Source organism: Bos taurus, chromosome 14 (assembly GCF_002263795.3).
Source record: "Bos taurus isolate L1 Dominette 01449 registration number 42190680 breed Hereford chromosome 14, ARS-UCD2.0, whole genome shotgun sequence".
NCBI classification, from domain to species: domain Eukaryota; kingdom Metazoa; phylum Chordata; class Mammalia; order Artiodactyla; family Bovidae; genus Bos; species Bos taurus.
The window spans coordinates 48,783,302-48,808,196 of NC_037341.1; the positions used below are offsets into that span (position 1 = coordinate 48,783,302).

General features: G+C 36.2%; 1 protein-coding gene and 1 long non-coding RNA gene across 11 annotated transcripts in view; both read left to right on the top strand.

Moving 5' to 3' along the window:
- The window catches only part of TRPS1 (transcriptional repressor GATA binding 1), a 279,304-nt gene that overhangs the window by 153,606 nt on the left and 100,803 nt on the right, over positions 1 to 24,895 (top strand). The gene's annotated exons all lie outside the window — the stretch shown is intronic.
- LOC132342211 (uncharacterized) overlaps positions 1 to 24,895 on the top strand; it is a 104,240-nt gene that overhangs the window by 63,610 nt on the left and 15,735 nt on the right. Inside the window, exon 1 of the long non-coding RNA XR_009490517.1 lies at positions 1 to 24,895. This exon is cut by the window's left edge and continues 63,610 nt beyond it; it is cut by the window's right edge and continues 9,855 nt beyond it. This is a non-coding gene — a long non-coding RNA (uncharacterized lncRNA).

The window sequence follows — 24,895 nt, forward strand, 5'->3', positions numbered from 1 at the left end:
CCAGTGTGGTATAAAGACATGGCTTCAAAGTCAACTTCACACTTAGCATTTCTGAATTTCATTCTTCATACATAAAGATGAAAAAATTTTATTTTAAAATTTGAACCATACATAAGAAACTAAAGAAAAATGGACTATTGTATTATAATAAACTGAAATCGTCTATAGAACAAATTGTAAAACATGACAAATAGTAGTGTCTCATATTTGTTAAATAAATGTTAAATCTTTGTTAAATTTGTTAAATAAATCATTAATGCCAATTACAGTTGGTATTAATTTATGAATGTGAATGAAGTAAATTGCAATGTATTATGATCAGCTCTCAAAATTTCTCATATATTTATGAAAATAATCAATATTATTGGATTTTTAAAATTATTGCTCTGTTTATTCTGTTGTATCATTTTAATTTTGAGCAATGCATAATTGGTCAAAACTTGACATGATAGGTCAAAATCCATAGCACTTGTGTTTTGCATCAGCATGTTGAAAATAACTGTAAGGACAAATAAAAGGAATAATTATATTACTGTTACATCATATTTCTTGCTTCGGAAGCTTTGATTCTACTTCATGTTACTAAGGTGTTAAGGCTATGATTTTCAGGAATCTTATCTCAGAGTCAGGCTGAATGGTTATTACTATTATACCCAGAAACCCATAAAATGTGTTTCTGTTGCTATTTTCCATCACATCTCCACCATTTTTATGAAGAAGTATCTTCCCTGTGGGTTAAAAGTGTCTGTGCTTATGAGCATAATCTTTGCACAAGGATGGGGATCACTGTGTGAATCTTTTGAAATATAGAGTCTGCTTTCCTGGTTTCTTAAAAATGCAGGCAAATCCTCATTGTATCTGGGTTTAGATGTAAAATTTAATTTGTAGGACACGAAGTTAATAGCATTTTCTCAAATAGGCTTTCTGTGTTTTATGGGAATGTTTTCAACTGTATACAGTGCCATGTGTATGTAGGAAGAAGAGTAAGTCTGATTTCATTGAATTCAGAGTATACCAAAATACCTAACCAGAAGCTTGTCCTTAATACTTAGTTTATGGTACAGTGTTAAGATTTAATGCTCAGATAAAATGCATCAGATGCTTTCAGAAAAGTTTGATACGTTTTTTAAAATCTTTAATCAATGAGCTTCTATATTAGCCAAAAACAACAACAACAACATACCTTTAAAGGACAGAGTTGTTTGAACTTAGGCTCCTTCATTAGAAGTAATACTAAGATCTATATAAAAGTTAGAGAAATTCTGAATTTTAGGATGGGATTATAACCACTATCCTAAAGTTTTTTAAAGCCAGTTAACTTTGATCTCTGGTCTGAGCCAGTAAATTTTTGTTGATGACATTAGATAGTTATTCAGTGCTAGTTAATGTAACTGCATTTGTACACCAGTTTGAAAAATGTCACCAACGTTTTAATGCCGTCTCTGTATCATTTGAGAACTTTCTATCCATTGTGTATTTACTACAGATTTATATTTGAGAGAGTTGATACTAATATAAATGGCATGTGCTTCTTTGAATCTTATTCTTAGAAATACGAAGAAAATGTAACCAAAACAAATGTTAGGATTATGTGAACTTTGTGGTATGAAACAATTCAGGAGTCTGTCAACACGTGCCAGTCATTGCTAAAGAATACAAAATAAAATGGCCTACTTAATGCCAAATCCTTGATTAATGTGTATACTTAACATCTATATAGGCAGATAAAATAAATTTCACCCACTTCTCTGACTATTTTAATAACCTAATCATAGTTGTGATTCAAAAATAAATTCAATTTGTATAGCTTTTTAGGAAGTTAGAGTAAAAGGAACTTTCTGGACCCAGTGTGTTTTTGGTTAAAACTCTTTTTGTATTTTGAATTTGACAATAACCTTCTTAACCATCCACTGCCAACAATTCATTACAATTGATAACTGATTTGAATATCATTTTTGGTGGTTCATTGGTGACTTATGAATGAAGCCTCCTTGTTTACCAGCTGAACCTTAACTGGAGACTTAACCCATGTCTAAGCAGACAGCATTATTGTCATACTCTTTCAGGCAGTGATTTTAGATTGGCTTATCAGTAGTAAAGTCCTAGTCTCTTGAAAAACATCCTGATATTCAGATTGTAATTTTAGAAGTAGATCAGTGATCTTTCAAACTAGAGTTTGCAGAGTTTGGGACAACTTTCCACGTGGTTTTCACGGACAGATGCAAGGAACCTGGCTTCTGGATATTGTGTATGATAAAAGACATAGCCATCACATGTCCACAATCTTCGCATGTTATCTCTCTGAGGGTTAGGACAATCACCTGGGCACCAAGCATTGGAGTAATATGTCCAAGGCTAGTGTTCTTGGATGCTTCTTTCTATTTAGCAAAGCACCTTAAACTTGTAGGCTTCCTGCCTTGCCCTGTCTTTTACATTTCTTATATATTTTTGGCCTGTAAAGCTTACATATTTGGGGCTATGTTGTAATGTTCTGAGTATAGTCTCTTTTCTCTCTGAATTTAAGATCTGATTTCTAAAAAGTAAAATGGAAAGGGTATCAGGGAGAAGCTTTGGATGACTAAGATAGGACCAAGCTGCCTAAGAGACAATAGCATGGCTATCTATTAATCAGAATGACAGTACAGATTTCTAAATTAACATGTGAACTGAAAGTTGCTCAATTGTGTCCAACTCTTTGCAACCCCATGGACTATACAGTCCATGGAATTTTCCAGGCCAGAATACTAGAGTGGGTAGCCTTTCTCTTCTCCAGGGGATCTTTCCAACCCAGGGATTAAACCCAGGTCTCCCACATTGCAGGTGAATTCTTTACCAGCTGAGCCACAAGGGAAGCCCTAAATTAACATAGAAGCAACATAATCATAAGGAACCAGAGAGATCTTTTAGAATCAAGGGCATACCACAAAAAGCTCAAAGCATAGAAACTTATTCTGGTGAACAGAAAGTTAAAAAATAACCTTTTACTAACCTTTACTCAGAACAGACTAAATGCTCTAAGACCAGTTTATCATTTTAGCAGAGATTAAAAATAGATCTGATTTTGCATGAATTTATGGTGAGAAAGGATTCACAAGCTCTTTTTATTTTGCATTGTTTTATGAGTAAATCTATCAAGTTGCCAAAATTAACACATTTTATTACTTTTTCAGGCTTGTTATTTTCTGATATTATTAAACTGATGCAAATAACGTTTCCTTCCCTCAACTCTTACACAACTTATTGTGACACTCAAGTTTTATCTTTTATTATACTTGGTCATATTTTGGAATGACCAGACACTTCACTTTGGAAACTACTTTTTTTTTTTTTTTAGTTCTCCTTGGTAGACAAAGAACATATTCTATAACTTGCTTGCTCAGTTAGACTTTTCTGCCACTATTATTTATATGAAATCTTAATCACCATGTTAACTATAATGTTTAACCAAATTAAGTAATTTCTGTTTCACAGAGAGTGCTAAGAGGTAGATCTGAGATATGGCTATTACTCACAACCATTTTATCAGATTTGCAAAGCTCACAAATGCTATCACATGATTTTCTGCATTCACATTCATTGATTTTATACTTTTGTTAAGTGGAAAAATACAAACTTATATTAACATGGCTCACAGATATAGTGATGCTGAAATTTTGACAAATTGATGATAAGTTTAGAAATATCTCTTCTTACTTAGATATGTACTAGTTATCTAAAGATTGATTAACTCAATTATGTTTAGCCTGACAAACTACAGAATGCAATTATTATTGATACATAATATTATTATTTACATTTTTCTCAGTCCTAGACATAATGTTGGAAAAATGTTAGCATTTAAATTTAAGACAGCAATGAAACTAGAATCATTAAAAGTAAAAGCAATATTTTTAGTTTTTCAAAACAAAAAATAGTTTAGGAATTTCAGGTTAACTGATTTCTTTATGATGACCTTCCCTGGTGACTCAGCTGGTAAAAGTGTTGTAAAGAATCCTCTTTCAATGCAGGAGACCTGGGTTCGATCCCTGGGTTGGGAAGATTCCCTGGAGAAGGGAAAGGCTATCCACTCCAGTATTCTTGCCTGGAGAATTTCAATGATGTATAGTTCTTGGGGGTCACAAAGGATCGGACATGACTGAGCAACTTTCACTTTATGAGGACACAAAACTAAATTTTATAAAAATGAAATGTAAGCCTGAGTTATACTTACCATCAACAAAATTAAGGAAAGATATGTAGTATTCAAACCAAAATGGTCGCAGTAATCATGGTAATCTAAAAATGTGCATCAAGTATGTGCTTAGTAGCTCAATCGTGTCAGACTCTTTGCGACCCCATGGACTGTAGCCCACCAGGCTCCTCTGTCCATGGGGATTCTCCAGGCAAGAAGACTGGAATGGGTTGCCATGCCCTCCTCCAGGGGATCTTCCCAACCCAGATTGAACCCAGGTCTCCCACATTGCAAGCAGATTCTTTACTGACTGAGCCATCAGGGAAGCCCTCAATTATATATACCTCAGTTATATAAACCTGGATTTGTATTCTTATGTTAAGTTGCTCAGAGCTAGCAGATTCCATGAGGATTGCAGATTTTTTTTTTTTAAAGACTAGCTTATTTAAATTTTAGAAGTTCAATTTCTTTATTTTCTTAAAATCTGAAAGCATTGGAATGAATGCCATTATACATCTCTCAAATGCAATCATAACACATCTCATTTAACTTCAACAGTATCATATACTTTATTAATTCACTCTGGATATAGGAAATTATTTACTGTATAAATTTACACAAAAAGTTTTATTGTTGTTTGGGATTCACTTCTGGAACCAGAACAGAGTGCCTTTGCTTAACTACTTCTGGAAGGTCAGTCCACTCAGGTATCTCAGTGGAATCTCCAAAATTGTCCAAGAATAATTTTAGGAAAGTTTAAAACAGTGTACTTGCACAAATATAAGCACATTGTAAAGATTTTTTTAAAAACTGATTAATAAGAGAACCAGGAAGATGACAAAGCTGGTTTGAAGGAAAATTAGAGGAACATGAGTTATATAAGTCCCTCAGGAATAACAGTCTGACTTAGGGACCAGACCTAGTGTCCAGTAGGACAATGGGAACAGAGCCTTTGGGGTTATCATTTCTTTTGGAAAGAAAATGAACGTGTAACTTCACAGAATCTGAGTCTTTAACAGTAAATAGCAAAGTCAAACAGATACATTCCCCTAGATAATTCAGTAATTCTTATTGAGCCTTTAAATAATCCCCCAGTATGTAATTGAAAGAATATGCTACTTACTCCTTATTTGCCCTTATTCCCAAGTTTTGGATAATTTTTCATAATAGGGCTGAGAAAAAATTTTAATGTCAGCTTAAAAATGTGCTTGTTAAAATTAGGTCTTTAGTTTTTTTAAGGCCTTCATGAACAATAAATTTAACTACTGATGGACTGTCCTTACCATCTATTTTGGGCTTCCCAGGTGTTCAGTTCAGTTCGGTTCAGTCAATGAGTCAACTCTTCTCATGAGGTGGTCAAATTACTGGAGTTTCAGCTTCAGCATCATTACTTCCAAAGAAATCCCAGGGCTCATCTCCTTCAGAATGGACTGGTTGGATCTCCTTGCAGTCCAAGGGACTCTCAAGAGTCTTCTCCAACACCACAGTTCAAAAGCATCAATTCTTCAAGCTCAGCCTTCTTCACAGTCCAACTCTCACATCCATACATGACCATAGGAAAAACCATAGCCTTGACTAGGTGGACCTTTGTTGGCAAAGTAATGTCTCTGCTTTTGAATATGCTATCTAGGTTGGTCATAACTTTCCTTCCAAGGAGTAAGCATCTTTTAATTTCATGGTTGCAGTCACCATCTGCAGTGATTTTGGAGCCCAGAAAAATAAAGTCTGACACTGTTTCCACTGTTTCCCCATCTATTTCCCATGAAGTGGTGGGACCGGATGCCATGATCTTAGTTTTCTGAATGTTGAGATTTTAGCCAACTTTTTCAATTTCCTCTTTCACTTTCATCAAGAGGCTTTTTAGTTCCTCTTCACTTTCTGCCATGAGGGTGGTGTCATCTGCATATCTGAGGTTATTGATAGATATTTCTCCCAACAGTCTTGATTCCAGCTTGTGCTTCTTCCAGCCCAGTGTTTCTCATGATGTACTCTGCATAGAAGTTAAATAAGCAGGGTGACAATATACAGCCTTGATGTACTCCTTTTCCTATTTGGAACCAGTCTGTTGTTCCATGTCCAGTTCTAACTCTTGCTTCCTGACCTGCGTATAGGTTTCTCAAGAGGCAGGTCAGGTGGTCTGGTATTCCCAACTCTTTCAGAATTTTCCACGGTTTATTGTGATCCACACAGTCAAAGGCTTTGGCATAGTCAATAAAGCAGAAATAGATGTTTCTCTGGAACTCTCTTGCTTTTTCCATGATCCAGCAGATGTTGGCAATTTGATCTCTGGTTCCTTTGCCTTTTCTAAAACCAGCTTGAACATCTGGTATAGTTCACGTATAGCTGAAGCCTGGTTTGAGAATTTTGAGCATTACTTTACTAGCATGTGAGATGAGTGCAGTTGTTACTAGTGGTAAAGAATCTTCCTGCCAATGCAGAGGACATGAAATGTGAGTTCAGTCTCTGGGTTGGGAAGATCCCCTGGAAGCCGGCATGGCAACCCACTCTAGTATTCTTACCTGGAGAATCCCATGGACACAGGAGCTTGACAGGCTGTAGTCCACAGGGTCGCACAGAGTTGGAAACGACTGAAGCGACTTAGCAGGCATGCACACTCACCATCTAGTCGTGTCCAACTCTTTGCAACCCCATGGACTGTAGCCTACCAAACTCAGTCCGTGGAGAAGAATACTGTAGAAGAATACTGTGGAGAAGAGTCCAGGCAAGAATACTGTAGTGGGTTTCCATTTCCTTCTCCAAGTTCATTTATACAAAGTGTTAAGTGGCTTGACCAAGCATCAGGAATCTATAGTTAGTTATGGGAAGTAGAGTTGGGAGATGCATGATCTGAGATGAACCAGGATAATGCCCAGTCCTGTGTTCTTTCTGTGTTAACTCTTCCTGCTCCTTAGTCTATTTCTTTTGGTCTCCTGGTGCACAAAGTATATTTCTGTGCATATATACAGAGCATTCCTGGAATTTAAACCTAAGAATAATCATCTTGAAACTGCTGACAGGATCAAACCCCTTTATAATTAACACTGCCAATCACAATCAGGGCATGTATTAATGCTGCTTTTTTAAAGTATTTCCACCTTTTCTGTTTTGATAAATTAGCAGAACAATCATGGTTACATTGACATTGAAGAGGTACGTATATGAAGCAGTGTCTGGAATCTCGATGTCAGTCTCCCCCTCCGCTTTGCTGAATTGAATAGTTTAGATGGAATCAAGTGGAAACTAGAAATGGCATGAACTGCTGCCAAAATACAGTTAGGAATTTTGTAAGAGGTATTTCTTGAAAAGCGTGTTCTAGGTTTCTGTGTTTAATAATTAGTATTTTTGAGTTTTGGAAGAACCTTATATCCATTATAATTGATCTTTTTCTTTTGAAATGTCAAAACCTTACTCCTTCACTTGTGTTTAATAAATATATAATTCAAGTAACATACTTTGTTTTTTTTTTTTTTTATAGTATCATAATTGTCTTTACAATGTTAGCCAAAGCTTTTTTAATTTAAAGTTGTAATATATAAAATATTTTTATGTGTACTGGATTTCATGACTAAATAATTTAGTATTTTTTGTTGGCTTCACATCTATTGTATATTTAAATACATTGGAAAGAGCAAAATGCACATACTTTTTAAATTGCAGCTCTTGAGGTTTTTATTTAAACCAATGATCATCTATTGAAATGGACTTAGACTCACTAAATAAATTATGTTGAAAGAGAACCTTTTTTATTAGATTATAGTTTATTCCAAACCCCTAACTGGAACAGATTTCTAAAGACAACATATTTCAAATTTACATTGTGGGCTTCAAAGTTAATTAAAAATTTAAGTTCAAAGGATTACTCTAATGAGCATTTATGAGAGTAGATCCTCCCTAGGAATATTGTCAAGAAATTATATTTATCTGAAGAATGTGTTTCTACGTAGTTTGTATAGAGTGTGCCTTAATGACTGAAATTTGACTTTGTTTCCATGACACATTTGGTTTCGGGGTTTCTCCTGTCAAGTTCACTGTCCATGAGAATACTACTTTTAAGTTAATAACAAGAATAAAAAACAGAGAACGTTGAAATATATTATTGTAAAAATAATACATTAAGATTAAGATGAAATATTAATGGATTTTTCATCATTAAAATGGGCACGAGATGGTTCCTGCCTTTTAGGAAAATGCTACATAGTGGCACATAATATACATGACCTTGATAATCACAGAAGGTCAAAAGTATTTATAACATACCTTTACACATTATATCTGTGTATGAACAATATTTGTGTCTATTGATGTTATGAGAGAATAAGTTTATGTTTCTATCTGATTATTTACTTTGAAGTTGACAGATAGTGCTACAGTGATGGATAGTCATCTTCACTCTTCCAATCTACTAATTTTTAATTTTTTTCAGATGGTCATACTGTTTCTTTAGCTTAATGACAAGTACATTCCTGTGCCTAATAATTTTCTCTATTTTGATTAGCATCTACAGTGTGAATCTAGATTTTGTTGTGCCTTAATTAAAGCTTACAAAAATTAGAGGCCTTCCTTTAAGAAGAATATTTCATAATAATGGATATGCAATTGGGCTAAAAATGAGTATATATTTAGAATGAGAAAATAAATCACAGTACATTACAGGATTTTAAAAGTTGACAAGTCCAGTTTCATGATAACTATCATGAAAATCTAGAAGAATAGTATATTTTGTTGATTATCTTCCTGACCATCTCTCTAATCCCTTTCTCTCACATTCTTGTCTGTCCTGATCTTTGAACACCTTATCTCATGATAAGAATTTTGTAACATTTTCAAGAGAGAGAATAGCTTTTTGCTTTAGCCTGGATAATCAAAATTTGTCTTCTATGAAAAATCTTTTGTTTCCTTTATCTTCTACTAGATTCATTCTTATTATGCTGTCTTGGAGTCATACTAAATAGTCAAATAATAATCATAATTAACACAAATATGGGTCCAAAACAACTGCAGAAGTAAGTGCTAAGTCATTCCACAACCAAGGAAGCCACAGAGGTCATGGTGAAGAGCAGAGCCTGGAGTCAGTTAACCCCAGTTTGAAACTGATGAAGGATTGTCAGGGCTTTGGGTTCTTCTCTCCAAAGTGGTCTGAAAATCAGAGTTTGGAGGATTAAACTTTAGTATAGTTAGAACACCAGGCGTGTTTAAAGTTGTTTTCTCTCATACAGAAAGATATAATATTTAATATATTCAAACCATTTATCTGACTTTTTTCCCGTATGTATAGAATCCTGGAAGCTTCTCCCTATACTCTTGTTATTGTTTTAATGCTGTCCTTGGTAAGTAGGTCTTCAGAACCCATGTGGAGTCCTTCAGCTTGTTACTCTGCCTCATGTTAATAGTGACTCTATCAGAATCATGGGAGAAAAAGGTCCTCAAGTTGAGGCCCTTGATCTTCTTTCCTCCTATGAGCAGAAAAAGCAAGTATCTTCCAGGGAAGGTATGTGTTTATGCACAGACTTTCAAAAAGTGAAGCTTTTGCATTATTTGAATAAGAAAGTAATTAGAATATCCATCTAAATGATAATAAGAATTCATTGAGTACAGACTGGCACTTTGAAGCTTATAGGAAGAAACAGACTTCGTATTTAAAACAGTTTGTTATAAATATCAAAGCAGAAATCTTTCCTGTTTTTGACAAACAAGGTGATTGTTATAGATTTAGATGAACTATAGTATATTGGTTTAAAAGTGCAAGAGTCTCAGATTATCTTCTTGCTTTAGGAATGTACATATCAAAGACTATGGAAACTGATTATTTTTTACCACTACCTTTCTCCTGTAGTGATAAAATGAAATAGAACGTTCTTCCTCACCTTTTGCTTTTTTAACTGTTGTTGTTGTTCTGTTGCTAAAGCTTGTGCGACTCTTTGCAACCCCATGGACTGCAGCACACCAGGCTCCTCTGTCCCCTACTGTCTCATAGAGTAGAGTTTACTCTACTCTGCTCTCATGGAGTTTGCTCACATTCATGGCCATTGAGTCAGTGATGGTATCTAACCATCTCAACCACTGCCACCCCCTTCTCCTTTTGCCTTCACTCTTCCCCAACATCAGGATCTTTTCCAATGATTTACTTTGCTGTAGAGTAGAAATTGACATTGTAACGCAACTATACTTCAGTAACAATTTTTAAAAGAGTATCAGTGTTTTAGTCTGGGCCTCAAATGATCTTGTTCATGCTGTTTCTACTTGATGGGCCTCAGTGCTCTGTCCTGGGAAATGGGACTAATTATATATACCTTGCTTTTCTAAGTTCGTTGTGAGGATCCAATGATAAAATGTGTGTGAAGATGAAAATCAAATTGCTATTAATGTTGTCATCCCTACATTGGCTATTGTTATTTAAAGATATTAACAAGATGTTACGCAATGGTTAAACTTCTAAATGGGCTTCTCTGGTGGCTCAGTAGTAAAAGGATCCTCTTGCAGAAGACTCAGACACAGGTTTAATCCCTGGGTTAGGGAGATCCCCTGAAGAAGGAAATGGCAACCTGCTCCAGTATTCTTGCCTGGAAAATTCCATGGACAGAGGATCCTGGCAGGCTACAGTCCAAGGGGTTGCCAAGTGTCGGATACCATTGAGCACACACACACAAATTTTAAAATCCTGTTCTACATGATGTATATCATTGATCATATTCTTTGTTGTTGGACTAAAGTTCTCAACAGCAGCATTACTGACATTCTAGGCCAGATGACTCTTTGTTGAGAGGTGCTATCCTATGCATTGTAGCATAGCAGCACCCCTGACCTCTACCCACTAGAGGCCGGTAGCATCCTCCCTGCCCAGTGTGACACTGAAAATGGCTCTAGTCTTTGCCAAATGTCCTTTTATGGCAAAATCACCCCAGTTTGAGAGCCACTGGATTACTGTAAAGTGGAAGATCTTAGATCAATTGGTTATTGAACAGACAATCAAAAAACAAAAAGAGGTGGGTGAGTTAAAGTAAGCAGCTATTTAAAACATGAATACCTTAAGCACGTTATTGCAACTGAAACAAGCAGAACATGACATCGAGGTTTTCTCTTGAGTCAACACTACTGACCGTAGTCTTACCTCCTCTTTTTTTCCTAAACCAACCCTTTTACATATTTTTTCTAGTTTTGGATATCTAATTTTTAACAATCGGATAAAAACAGAAAGGCAGTTGTGAAATAATTTCAGAGTAGAAGTTGTAGGAGAAGAAAAACATTTTTTCCTCTACCCTTCTAGGTGTTTGGCTGAAATCTCCCTGTAAGAAAGACAGACTAACTAATAGGAGAAAAACAAACAGAAGTTTAATAACATGTAGACCTCTTGTATGCATGGGAGATACCCAGAACAACTGGATAACTCTGGAAATTGGCCCAAACCACCACTTTAAATACCACCTCCAGCTAAAGACAGAAGAAGATGTTTGGGGAGAGAGTTGGTGGTGGTGGTATTGGGGGAGGTGTGGAGCCAATTTTGAGAGAAACCAGAAAAAGGACAGCAAACCAGGCTAAAGTTGTCATGCAGATTCAAGTCCTTGGTTTTTCCTTTGATAAAAGAGTTTTCAGAGGTTTAGAGTCATTCTTTTCTTCCTTCAGGAGACACTTCTATAAATGGAGAGAAGTATTAGTCACTCAGTTGTGTCTGGCTCTTTGCAACCCCATGGACTGTAACCTACCAGGCTTCTCTGTCCATGGGATTCTCCAGGCAAGAATACTGGAGTGGGTTGTCATTCCTTTCTCCAGGGGATTCCCCACTGAGGGACTGAACACAGGTCTCCTGCATTGCAGGCAAATTCTTTACCATCTGAGCCACCAGGGGATATCTCTTATAAATGTAAATATCTTTTATAAAAGGGTATCTTCTCAATTTTTGGAGCTTCTGATGTGTTTACTGTTTTTTTGTTTTTTTTTTCTTTAATAACCAGTGCAAAGTAATCTGTACCAGGGAACTATGTTTTGGAGTGGTATATTTTGCTCCCTTTTATCCTCTGGATATTATAACTTTTCTTATTTTTCTATACAGATCATCTGTAGCCAAACCAATGTTAATTTTGTGGCAGCTCATCTTTTTTAAGTCTTTTCAAAGATTCTAACTTACTTTACATAAAAATATCAAATATCTGTTTCTTAAATTTCTTAGGAATACTGACTAGAGGTCAACAAGAAATATAAAATTTAGAGACAAGTAAAAATATATGTATTTAAGTTCCAGTATTAAATATTTTAGATTCATTTTCCCATTTGAATGGAGCAGTTTGCCATTTCCTTCTCCATACACTATGAATGTGAAACACTTCAGTCATTTCAGTTCAGTGGCTCAGTCCGTCTGACTCTTTGTGACCCCATGGACTGCAGCACTCCACGCCTCCCTGTCCATCACCAACTCCCAGAGTGTGTGCAAACTCATGTCCATCGAGTCAGTGATGCCATCCTGCCATTTCATCTTCTGATGTCCCCTTCTCCTCTTGCCTTCAGTCTTTCCCAGCATCAGGGTCTTTTCCAGTGAGTTAGTTCGCATCAGGTGGCCAGAGTATTGGAGCTTCAGCTTCAGCATCAGTCCCTCCAATGAATATTCAGGTGAAACACTTAAGGCTTATTAAAAGAGTCATTATTAATATCTTGAGGGCTTCCCTGGTGGTCAGATGCTGAGGAATCTGCTTGCAATGCAAAAGAGCTAGGTTCAATCCCTGGGTCGAGAAGATGCCTTGGAGAAGGAAATGGCTACCCACTTCAGTATTCTTGCCTGGAGAATTTCATGGACATAGGAGCCTGGCGAGCTACAGTACATGGTGTCACAAAGAACTGCACATGACTGAGCCACTAACACTTTAGTTCGGTTACATGAAAAAAAAAAAGAGAGAGAGATTGATCAGTATGTTTATACTAATGCTACATACCAAACTAGTTACATTTAAAGTCATAGGAAAACGGTATCTGGCATTTAATTTAATTTATACTTCATGGCAAAATGCATAGGTTTGAGTATTCTGCAGATTATTAAACTCTTTCTGCATAAAATGGTGAACTAATTCTAACTTTTCAACTAAACTTATTAATGTCACTTCATTAAGTTTCTGGATCTGTTTGGATCATAGTTGTCAAAGAGGAGTTTAGTCTTTGAGAATGTCAGATCTCCTTGACTTCTACAACATGGTGTCACAGGGGTGACACCACCAAGATCTTCGTGTCATTTATGCTACATAAAGAAGTAAAGAGTTTGGAAAATGAGGCTATGTCTTTGTATTCCAGCTTGATTCCCTTCAACTTACTCAATGGCCCTGGAAAAGTTACTCCATTTTTCTTAAGTCGGCAACAAATTTCCCTTCTATACCAGCTTAATTATATCAAATATGTACTTGTATGTCATCTCTGGAGATTCCTTTTGGCCTTTTACTCTACTATTCTTTGTCATACAAGAACCATATTAGAAAAAAAAACAACACCAAAATATATCCTGTTTTTCTTATATTGGAATTGACACATTACAGTGTAAAGATCTTGTGATGGTAGACGTCATGCATTTGAACATGAGAATATTAATGGAACCACAGTCATTTCCTATCCTTGCCTGGGAAGTAATTTTTCCCGTTCAGCTGTATTTTTGTGTCCCTGCTGTTTATTTGAAAGGCTCAAGTGAAATGTGTTTAGAATTATGGCGTGTAATAGTTCACTGCAAAATTAAACTATAATGTGTATAAATGAGAACTAACATCAGTATGGCAAACTTAAATCATTGTATAAATAATGATAATCATAATAATTTAAGGATATTTTAAAAATAATTTATAGGTGAAACTATTAAAAATCATAATAGCTTGAGAGTTGACCATGGGATAAGAAAGAAGGGAAAGGGAAGTTCCTGTTAAACATATGCTTTATCTAATAATAACAAATTTTAAACACTCATTACACCTACTGCTGTATTTTCAGTGAAGATCCTTGAAGTGGTCAAGATATTTTCACTTTGATTTTGTTTTTGATTTTTACATCAAAATAGTATTTTTGTTTTGGATTTAACATGTTCACTTCCTTCTCTTGCTTTGAGGTTCTTTAGATATTGACCTGTCTATTCAGTTTAATTCTTGATACTATTTATTTTCATCCAGTTTCTAGTGTAAGTAGGAGGTAAGTGGCAGTTGTGAATTAATTGAGAAAGTTCTACAGGGAAAATACTGAGTCAGGCTCAGCCTTGCATTTTTGCAGACACTCTGGATGACTTAGCAAGACCAAGCCTGCCCCTGGGGCAGCAGGCTGGAGACGAGAGCTGGCCCTTTGTGGGTCAGGCTATGGAAGCAGATATCAGACTGCGGAGTGGCATGTGACAGAGCCCCGGGAAAAGAAGAAGTTAGAAAAATCACGGGAAAAAATGGACTTTAGGTTTTAGAGTTCCAAACTCTGATAACGAAGTCCCAAAGGCAGAAATGACACTTCCGAAAGGGAAGTAGAATGAATTCTGGGAAGAGCAAGGGAGAGTTGGCCTCTGGGTGAGCAGGATTGATTTGCTTCAGAAAGAGGATCACTATGGGGTTGAGGTAAAGATTTGCATTGGTAAAAAGTGTTCTAAAATCAGATGGTGGGAACTTCCCTGTGGGTCCAGTGGTTAAAACTCTGTGCTTCAATGCAGGGGGCTAGAGTTCGATCTCGAGCCCGATATCCCACATAGTACATGGCACAGCCAAAAAAAATTAAAACCAGACTGTGATGAAAAGGTTGCTTAACTATATAAGTGTTCTAAAATTCAAGGATGGAAGAAAGATAATAAGCCAACGGAGGCCACCTTTTTTGAAAAAAATTTTATAGGGAATCTGTACTCCATGAGGTTGCAAAGAGTTGGACATGACTGAGTGAACTGAACTGATTTATGGAATTTAACATATCCACACAAAATTCAAGGGAACTAAATTGTGACTAAAACCTAATATTATGGTGTGTGTGTATGTTATACAAAGAGAGTATGGATATAAGTGTTATCATTTCTTGCGTCTGGTTCCATAAATTAGATTATGGACTGCTTAGAAACATGAACCAGGCCTTATTCATTACATTTTGTGTGGCCTTCCCACTCCTCATAACAGCATTTGGGTCAGAGTAGTTAGATATTTTGAGAGGTGAAATAATAGTTAAAATTCTAAAATATGTTGAGATGTGTTTGATGCAATACTAGACCAGCCTTATTAGGACATATATGTAAGATATATTTTTAGAGGTATGTATACAATAACCTGGGGTTCCCAGGTGGCGCTAGAGGTAAAGAACTCACCTGCCAATGCAGGAGACATAAGAAACTGGGGGTTCAATCCCTGGATTGGGAAGATCCCCTGGAGGAGGGCATGGCAACTCACTTCAGTATTCTTGCCTAGAGAATCCCATGGACAGAGGAGCCTAGTGGGCCATGGTTGATGGAGTCACAAAGAATCGGACATGACTGAAGTGACTTTGTACACATGCATGCCCTCACATAATAACCTTACTTTTCCATGTGTTGGAGAAGTTTCTTGAGAATCCCTTGGACTGCAAGGAGATCAAACCAATCAATTCTAAAGTAAATCAGTCCTGAATATTAATTGGAATGACTGATGCTTAAACTGAAGCTCCAATATTTTGGCCACTTGATGTGAAGAACTGACTCATTAGAAAGGACCATGATGCAGGAAAAGACTGAAGGCAGGAAGAGAAGGGGATGACAGAAGATGAGATGGTTGGATGGCATCACTGACTCGATGAACATGAGTTTGAGCAAGCTCTGGGAGTTGGTGATGGATAGGGAAGCCTGGTGTGTTGCAGTCCATAAGGTCGCAAAGATTTGGACATGACTGAGTGACTGAACTGAACTGATTTATGGAATTTAACATATGCACACAAAATTCAAGGGAACTAAATTGTGACTAAAATCTAAGCCTTTGGTGTGTGTATATTAATCTGTCTGTTGTGTCCGACTCTTTGTGACCCCATGGACTGTAACCCATCATGCTCCTCTGTTCATGGGATTTCCCAGGCAAGAATACTGAAGTGGTTGCCATTCCCTTCTCCAAGGCTGTGGTAGATAATGACAAATAAATAAAATTATTTATTATATATAAGCATATGTTTTATATATATGTGCATATATATATATATATATGTTTTAGTGGAGGCAGAGATAGAAAATATAGTATTCTCTGACCAAAAATATGATGGTGATTCATTGAACTTTTTCACTCATGAAAATAGCTTCTTTAGCTCAGGGGGAAAAAAAAGAAGTGATGCATTTATCTTTCAAATCCATATTGGAGGAGAGGACTGTATAGTTATTTCTGGAAACAGTCTTCGGAGAACAATGAGTTTCTTCCCTTCATGATCAGCTCCATTTTAAATTATATCAAATTCATGAAGAAAAGGGGCCAAACTTTGAATTTATAGTCTGCAGATTTCCATTTTTAAAAGCAAAGTAGTTCCTGAGGAATGCAGATTTTTTTTAAAAAAAGGCAACTAAAACCTCAAAAATTCTCTCCTTTTTGTCTTCTGGTGCTTAAAAAAGTACGTGAACATACTGTTTTTAAATTTAGGCTTTAAAAAAAATGTCCTCATGCTGAGTTCTTGTTTGCCAAGTTTCAGCTTGGAGAGAATTTTTATAGCTTTTATAAACCCCTGAAAATAGAAAATTTTAAGTGGAAATCCTTACACATTCTTAGTAAGGGCCAGAAATCTTGCCACCTTTTGAGAATGAAGGTAGCTTTTCATTGTTTAAAGATGGTGGCAATGGCTTGTCATCATAGTTTTTTCTAAAGACAAAATTTTGTTTAGCTGTAAATTTAATATGTTAAATTTTTCGTGGGATAAATATTTTAAAATTTTAAAATGCATTTGTCTTCAACTAAGTGTAGTTATGTGGCAAAGCCTTTGTGTTATCCATTTTGTGGATGTCACATATAGTTTAACTTCTTAATTAAATATAACTTGTGTTTTAGCTGCTAAATATGGTTTAGATTCACTGTGGAAGTTGAATTTGTCGTGGTTGAATTGATTATGGCTGAATATCTTTGACAGTATAAAAGATCCCCTATAAAAGTCCTTGTTCTCTCATTTTTATCATGTAAACCAAAGAGTCCTTTGTCCTTTGGGGAAACGCAGAATATGTCAGGTCTTCATTGCATCCCAGATCTGTTGTGGGAATTTTACAACATTGGAACCCAAAGTCTCACTTCAGGAGTGATAGATAGCATGTGGTACTTTACTGCAAATAGGGATCAATTTTAGATCGGCAAACAAAAAGGGAGAGTAACTGAAACTTTGGGCACAGGGGACGTGTTCTGGGAGGCAGATACCCAACAGAGACAGTTGGTCATTTTTGTCTGGACCCACACAAAATTGAAGACATACTGCCAAACAAAGACCAATCAAATGCAGGCATAGTCTTTTGGTTGTCTCCTGAAAAAAACAAAAAAACAAAAAAATGGTTTCTAAGCAGCAATATATATATATTTATTTTAAAGAAAATCTGATAGAGCATAATGTTAGTCATGTAGAAAATTTACAGATAAGTTTTGTTGCAGCACATAATTCAGATTGAAAGAGACAAAAGTCCTTCTTTTCCCTGATACATGTCTGTAGCTTTTTTCCTCCACCGGAAAGGCAATAATTTCAGATTTGGCAGGAGCTATGCTTTTTAAACTCTTGACATGCATAGCCTTTGGCACAAGTGCCCCTAAAAGAAGGCCAAACAATTTAATGAAGGACAACTTTAAAGGGGAAAAAAAAAAGTAAAACAAACTACTCTAAGACTAATATTTAGTCCTTGAAACAGGTGCATGAATTAGTGATCCAATATCGCTTGACTACGTCCTTAAAATCCTTTACATTTATTTCTTCAATTGAATGAGACTTTCTAACATCTGTATCTGGAACTAATTCTGATAACCTTGACATTCAAAATGGAGATAAAGGATAGATAGCTTTCCTCAAAATGCTTCAATATGGCAGGAGGAATTATCTAATATTGATAAATAAAGCAATGTGACATGTGTGCTGAATTCTGAATTGACTTGTTGAGCTATGTAAGAGGTAAAAGAAGGACTTATTTTCAAGATGGGAAATGCATTGGGAAAAGCCAAGGTTAAAGCCAAAACAGGACTCCCTGCAAAAAATTTTCAATCTTAATGAAAATTTTTCAATAAGAAATTGACAGTTGAGGAACAGTGTCATTGTCAGAAGTTTAACATTCTTTTCAGAGCCTAAGAGACAAAGTCCCAGAGAACTGAGTTGTAATAATAGCTACTTTAAAATTTATGGCTTGGGAAGAACAGATTAATAGTTTTTGGAGGAAAGCCTGAATTATAGAGGGCTGACCTGAGCTCTGGTGTGAGTGATCAGTGAGTTCAGTGTCTGCAACTCTAGGATTTTAAGAACCCTTAAAGTTCCTTGTTAGCCTTTGGGGAAAAAAAAAAAAAAAAAAACAACATCATAGAGGATAAATCTATTACAAGCCAAGTTTTGTATATGTGTTTATATGGCTTTATACTTCCAGTGTTTCTTTAAAGAGGAGAACCATGGGGAAATGGCACATGGAAGTGTATTTCCAGATGTGTATGAAAATATGTGACTGGACTGGGCTTTGAAGGATTGGGAAGACTAAGATAAGTGGGATGGATTGGGTATAGTGTGGATACTAGCAGAAGATGCAAGTTATGTGGCTCAGTGATAAAGAATCCACCTGCCAATGCAAGAGACTTAAGAGACACGAGTTCTACGCCTGGGTCAGGAAGATCCCCTGGAAAAGGAAATGGCAACCCTCTCTGTATTCTTGCCTGGGATATCCCATGGAGAGAGGAGCCTGGGGGGCTATAGTCCATAGGGTCAAAAAGTCAGACATGATTGAGCATGCATTCTTTTGAATCCAGGAGATCTTTACTTTAAGGAATTATACTTGAAGACACAGAGTTAGAAACTTGAGTGTCATGCTAAAAGAGTCGAACTTTGGTTAAGAGTAAAGCCACTGATGAAATTCCCTGGTGGCTCAGTAGTAACCAATCTGCTTGCCAATGCGGGAGATGGAGGTTCAATCTCTGGGTCAGAAAGATCCCCTGGAGAAAGGAATGGGAACCACGTCCATGAGTTTCCCAGACAAGAATACTGGACTGAAGGAAATACTGCGATTTCCTTCTCCAAGGGATCTTCCTTACCCAGGGATCGAAGCTGCAACTCCTGCTTTGGCAGGCGAATTCTTTACCACTGAGCCACCATGGAAGCCTATGTGGTCATATCTTGAAACAAGATATGACTTATTACTTACTCCTTAGCTAAGTATTATTATCCTTAGCTAAGTATTATTACTTAGTCCTTAGCTTGCTAGAATTTTAATTCAGCATAAGGAGTCACTGAGAGGAATTTTTAAATCATAAAGGAGAATATTTACTGGGACACTTTTTATTTAGTTCAAGAGAAAGAAAGACAGGCCCCAAATGCTGCACTATATAAAACTTGTCTTAGAAGTGACCAGTCTTTCCAGGATATGCTGAACGATGCATTAGACACAAATCCTCCAGGAAAGTCAATCAGAAGGTGGAGAGTATTTTGGATTCACTTCCAAATGGCACTGGCCTCTGAGTTCTGCAGTAGGGAGCTAAAATTCTAGAGAGGTCTGGGTTCAGAAACAATAGCAGAGTTACAAGAAAAGGTTTTTTAGCTTCTCTTTCTTATGCCATTCAACAAGATTTAGAAGGAAATACAGCCAAATTTAATGGTCGTTACCTGATGAAAAACAGACATCCTTTGGATTATCTTCATGAAGTACTGAGCAGGACTAAATGCAATTAGAAGACTCCACTGAGGCCAAGATGGTTGAGGAATTACAGAAAAACTATTGCATATGAAATACGGTCTCACTGTATTCAGGTAACCCATGCGTTTTCAAAATAGTACTATAGGAAAAGCATAAGAGCAACTAACTGTGTTGTGAAAAGCATGTTAGATTTGTCAACTTAGTATAGTATGAAGTCAGTATTTTCAGGTTTGGAGAATTTTGCTTTCAGTCCGCTCTTCAAAGAATGCAGGAATCCTTCAAGCTTGCTTATCATCCTTTCTTTATATTCTACCCCTTCATTCTTTATTATGACATCATTTTTCTCCAAAGAAAGTTCATGCCATAAACATTGATTCCATTATATTAGTGATATATTACACTTTTTGTTTTTAAAATGACAAATTCCTTGTGTATATTTATAGTAAACTTGAGTTTAGTCCTCGTGTTGAATCATGCAGTAATTTTTGCATGAATTGAAATAGAGCACCTATCTATCTAATTTGAATAATTATGGTAAGGTGGTCATTACTATTCAAGTGAAACTGATGTTTTACTTTTTTATTTCAGAAAGGCAAGTTATTAGTCTTTTTTTGCAAGAAAGAGAATACAAAAATTATTGTGATCAGAGCCTCCTTTTGAAAGCTAGACCAACTCTTTCCTGTACACCAGCCGTGGAATGGCAAGACAATTTAGTAACTTAAGCAGTCATTAGGATTCACAGCCTATACAGAGGCTTCACCCTCAGGCCAGACCTATCGTAGTTGTAAGAAAATGATTTATGTGTTGTAATAAATGTTACTTCTCAATCTGTTTGCTTGTTCAATGGTTGAGGTCCCCAAAGAAAAGGTCTATCTCAAATTAGGACTGGCATGTATTATCTGTCAACTTTATATAGTACTGTAAAAGTCATTCAGCTGACAGTAATATTAGCAGAATGTTTTATAGGTTTTGTACTGTGTGAAGCTTTGTATGGGTGAGGAGAGGCGATGGGTCTGTGGGGCTCTGTAGTCCGGGATAAAGTTGCGTGTAGATGAGTCGTTTCAATGCTTCTCTGTAAATGAACATCTGGCTCCCATATTGATTCCATGTGTGAAAATGAGATCAGCCCATATAATGACCAGCATCAATCAGACTTCAGCCGAGGAGTAACATACACTGGCCTTGATTTGTTAGACAACCAGAATTGGCAGCACCTTGCATAATTTGGCACCAATTGACAAAGATTAGGCTGTTTGGGGGCCTGGGTGGTTATTAATTTGAAACCCCCCTTAAATATTTTGCAGAGTAAAATCAGCTGTAACTTATTTGTACCAACCCCCTCCGTTTCATACTCGCTCTAATTGTTTTAGACAAACAAGTGAGCTTGCGGCCTGTCCACTTTACACAGGAAGACATGAATTCTTTGATCCATACAATATTCTTTAGCTCAGCCTTGGAGCTATTTACTGAGGAGATTTATTTGCAGACAGACAGTAGAACAGCTCTTTGTGAGCAGAAATGAGTACAGCTTCCATGGGTTTTCAGCTCGTATTTCGGCTCCTTACTGTAAGAGATAAAACTGAGCCGTCTTTATTTTTAACCTGAACCATTCTTTCTTTAAATGTATTTTTGAAAACCAAATTAGACTCGACCTTCCCGTTTTCTCCTCACCTTTTAGAGATCGAACTCAGAGAATGACCAGATATCATTTCATGTTTGTGCTTTGCACAATCGTGAAGAAAAAAAATTGTAAGTTTTAAAACAGGACAGACGTTAACTGTAAACACTTTGCAAATAGGACTTCTTAATTTCTGAGTATACAGGGAACTACCTGTATTAATAGTAGATATTTGAAGAAAAGAGATAGCTATAATTGTCCAAATATAATTTTAAAAATTGATTGTTGTTGCCCAACAGTTTAAAGATAGAGACTCTTTTCTTTAAATTTAGGTCATCCTGTTTAGGTAAGTATCTAAACCAATGGGCTTCCCAGGCAGCACAGTGATAAGGAATCTGCCTGCCAATGCAGGAGACACAGGAGATACGAGTTTGATCCCTGAGTCTGGAAGATCCTGTGGAGAAGGATAATGGCAACCCATTTTAGCATTCTTGCCTGGGAATCCCACAGACAGAGGAGCCTGGCAGGCTACAGTCCGCAGGGTCACAAAGAGTTGGATACAACTTATACATGCACACATGCTAAACCAATATTTAATGTTTTCCTCCAATTAAATAAGAGTTATTTGAACAAAGCCTCTCTAAATGCTTAATATGTAATGGACCAGACAATGCAATAGTAACAATGACATGACAGTTCTATAAATGTCTTTTTATAATGCTGTAAGATAAGAGCTCCATTAAGACTGTTTGATTTCTACTTAGAGAAATTTGATTTATGAAATCAACTCTAGGGATAATTCTCAATTCTTAATTACCTCTGACAATTTATTTCTAAACTGTATTCTCTTTTGTTATCTCAGAACTTCATTTCCTGGGCCTCTTGATAACCCGGTATATGAAGTCGAATCCCTCTTTTAATTTTTTGTTCCCATACAGATTTGTAAATTAGAATTTAAAATGTGTTTCTTTAGAGAAAAGTTCTGATCTTCTGATTTTATCTCCTGGTCACTTAGGTTATTAAATCATATATGGCATTCTTTCCCTTACATTTTCTTTTGGATACTTTATTAACAGCATTTTAGAAAGCTGTGTGACATCATATAAATCTTTATAGTTGGTTAACAAGGTAGACTGCTCTCACTGAAAAACCAAAACTGTTTTGACTCAAAAAATAATCACATATTAATCAAATGTTTTATTTTCTAAAATTAAGTTGTGGATTAATGTTGATAGATCTTCAGATTTTCATTATAGTTTTGAAATACTCTCCTTTCCACCTGCTTAGAAAGTTCCAAATAAATAAAACTTTGGGAGGAAAGCATTTGTAGACACTTAAACACACACACACATATTTAAATCAGGAAGCTTTTAAGTCTAAACAAGCATTCAGTCTGTAAGTCATCATTTTTCAAAATCTTTCAAATTGCCTCCATAAGGCTTAAGACCTAACTTTGGTAAACAAAGGTGTCTAAGTTTTTGCCAATGCTTTACAAGATCACTTTTCAAGAATGATGTATAAAGATTTTGGAACAAATGCATACCTCTGGTAAGTAGTTAGATTATTTGTTATTTGTTAAAAGGATTAAGAGAAAGTTTTAAGAAATGCTTGTATGTATAGGTAGAAATGGGCATGGCCAAGGGTTTTGTAATTTCAGGCCATTAACTAACACATCACATGTAACACTTAGAGAAGATAACGCTATCAAGACGTCACATGCAGCTGACATTTTAGAAAAAGGAGGAATGTGTGGTTGTGTCACACATTAAAACAGTTTTGGCACACATGCATTTCCCTGACTCTTACGTCTAGCCTCAGGTAAGAGTTCTTACATATTAAAAATATTACCACTGTGATTTCAAAGTGAGGCCAAGTCCTGTTAGGGGAATGTGTGATAATTTACCGTCCTGTCTACACTGCAAGTGAAACCATGTTAACAGCAGTCGTGCATAAACATGGTTTTCGTTATATTTCAAACATGGTGTGGACAGCTTTATATTTCATAAGACACTTCTTTCTTGTCTTTTTTGGTACATTGGTTGATTTGTCATAATTCTTTCCTTGAAAGCATCCATAAATGGTAATTGATAATGACAATAACCTTCAGAGCATTCTACCAGATACCCTGAGAAGGACTGTCTTTTATTTCACATTTATTTACAGAGGCTTGCTGAACTTGGTAAGACATTTTTTTTTTTTTTTGCCAGAATAACAGATGATAACGGGTCTCAGCTTGGATCTGATGGCATGTATCTTGTACCTTACAAAAATGTCAACCAAAGTCCCCCACACAATTGCCGTATCTTTGAAGAAAACACTTATCTAATGGTGATTTTTACAGTGAATGATTTTCTTATACCTGAATAAGTTCTCCTTTTTACTTTATTTCAATTTTATTTAATTTAAAGTGTTACTTGAATATATATGAGCTAGCTGTGGATGAATTCTTGAGGTAGGTGTTCATACATTTCAAAATCAACAATCTTTGGGGGATTTCAGAAATAAATAGGCCTAGCAGATAATAATTTCAGGGAAAATGACTCAGCACTATCAGTATCACTCATAACCACATGGGCTGACCTATGTTAAGAAAATCATTTCCCTTAAAAAGATTTTTGAAGCTGCCTATTCTACCACTTGTTTTTGTTTAAAAACAACAACAAAAAAGTATTTAAAGGTTGGGAAAGAACCAATTCTCCAATTGAGAGCTTTGAGTTTTGTGCATGAGAGCAGTGAACGATAAGAGCACAAGTTTACATTCTGATGATGGAAGGGATCTTGAATACTCTGAAATCATCTGCACTTCATGTTTTAGGTGGTACAAGTCATTTGCTCATGATCCTGTTCCACCCATATATCATTCAGTAGCTTAAAACAAAAAGGAAACAAAAAAGAAGTATGGAAATAGTTGCTTTTATAGTAGTCCTTAGACATTCCAGAATTTCTCAACCGGTAGTGCCTTGTTCCCATTCCTTTTGTCCTAGGATATCTTGGACTTTGCAACTCCTATTTTAGGACAGGCTAAAACAGACTATATATTTATATATGTATCTATGTGTGTGTATTTTTGATACACAGTCTAAGTGAGACCTAATAATTTTCTGAAAGTAGAAGCATTGTAGTGGAGTTGACCCACAAGTTTTGGTGACCGGTTAGCTATGAGAAGGGTTTGAGGGATGATGAAAAGGATGTAGGGCTTCCCAAGTGGCTCAGTGGACACGGGTTCAATCCTTGGGTCAGGAAGATCCCCTGGAGTAGGAAATGGCAACCTGCTCCAGTATTCTTGCCTGGAAGATTCCATGGATAAAGGAGCCTGGGAGGCTAC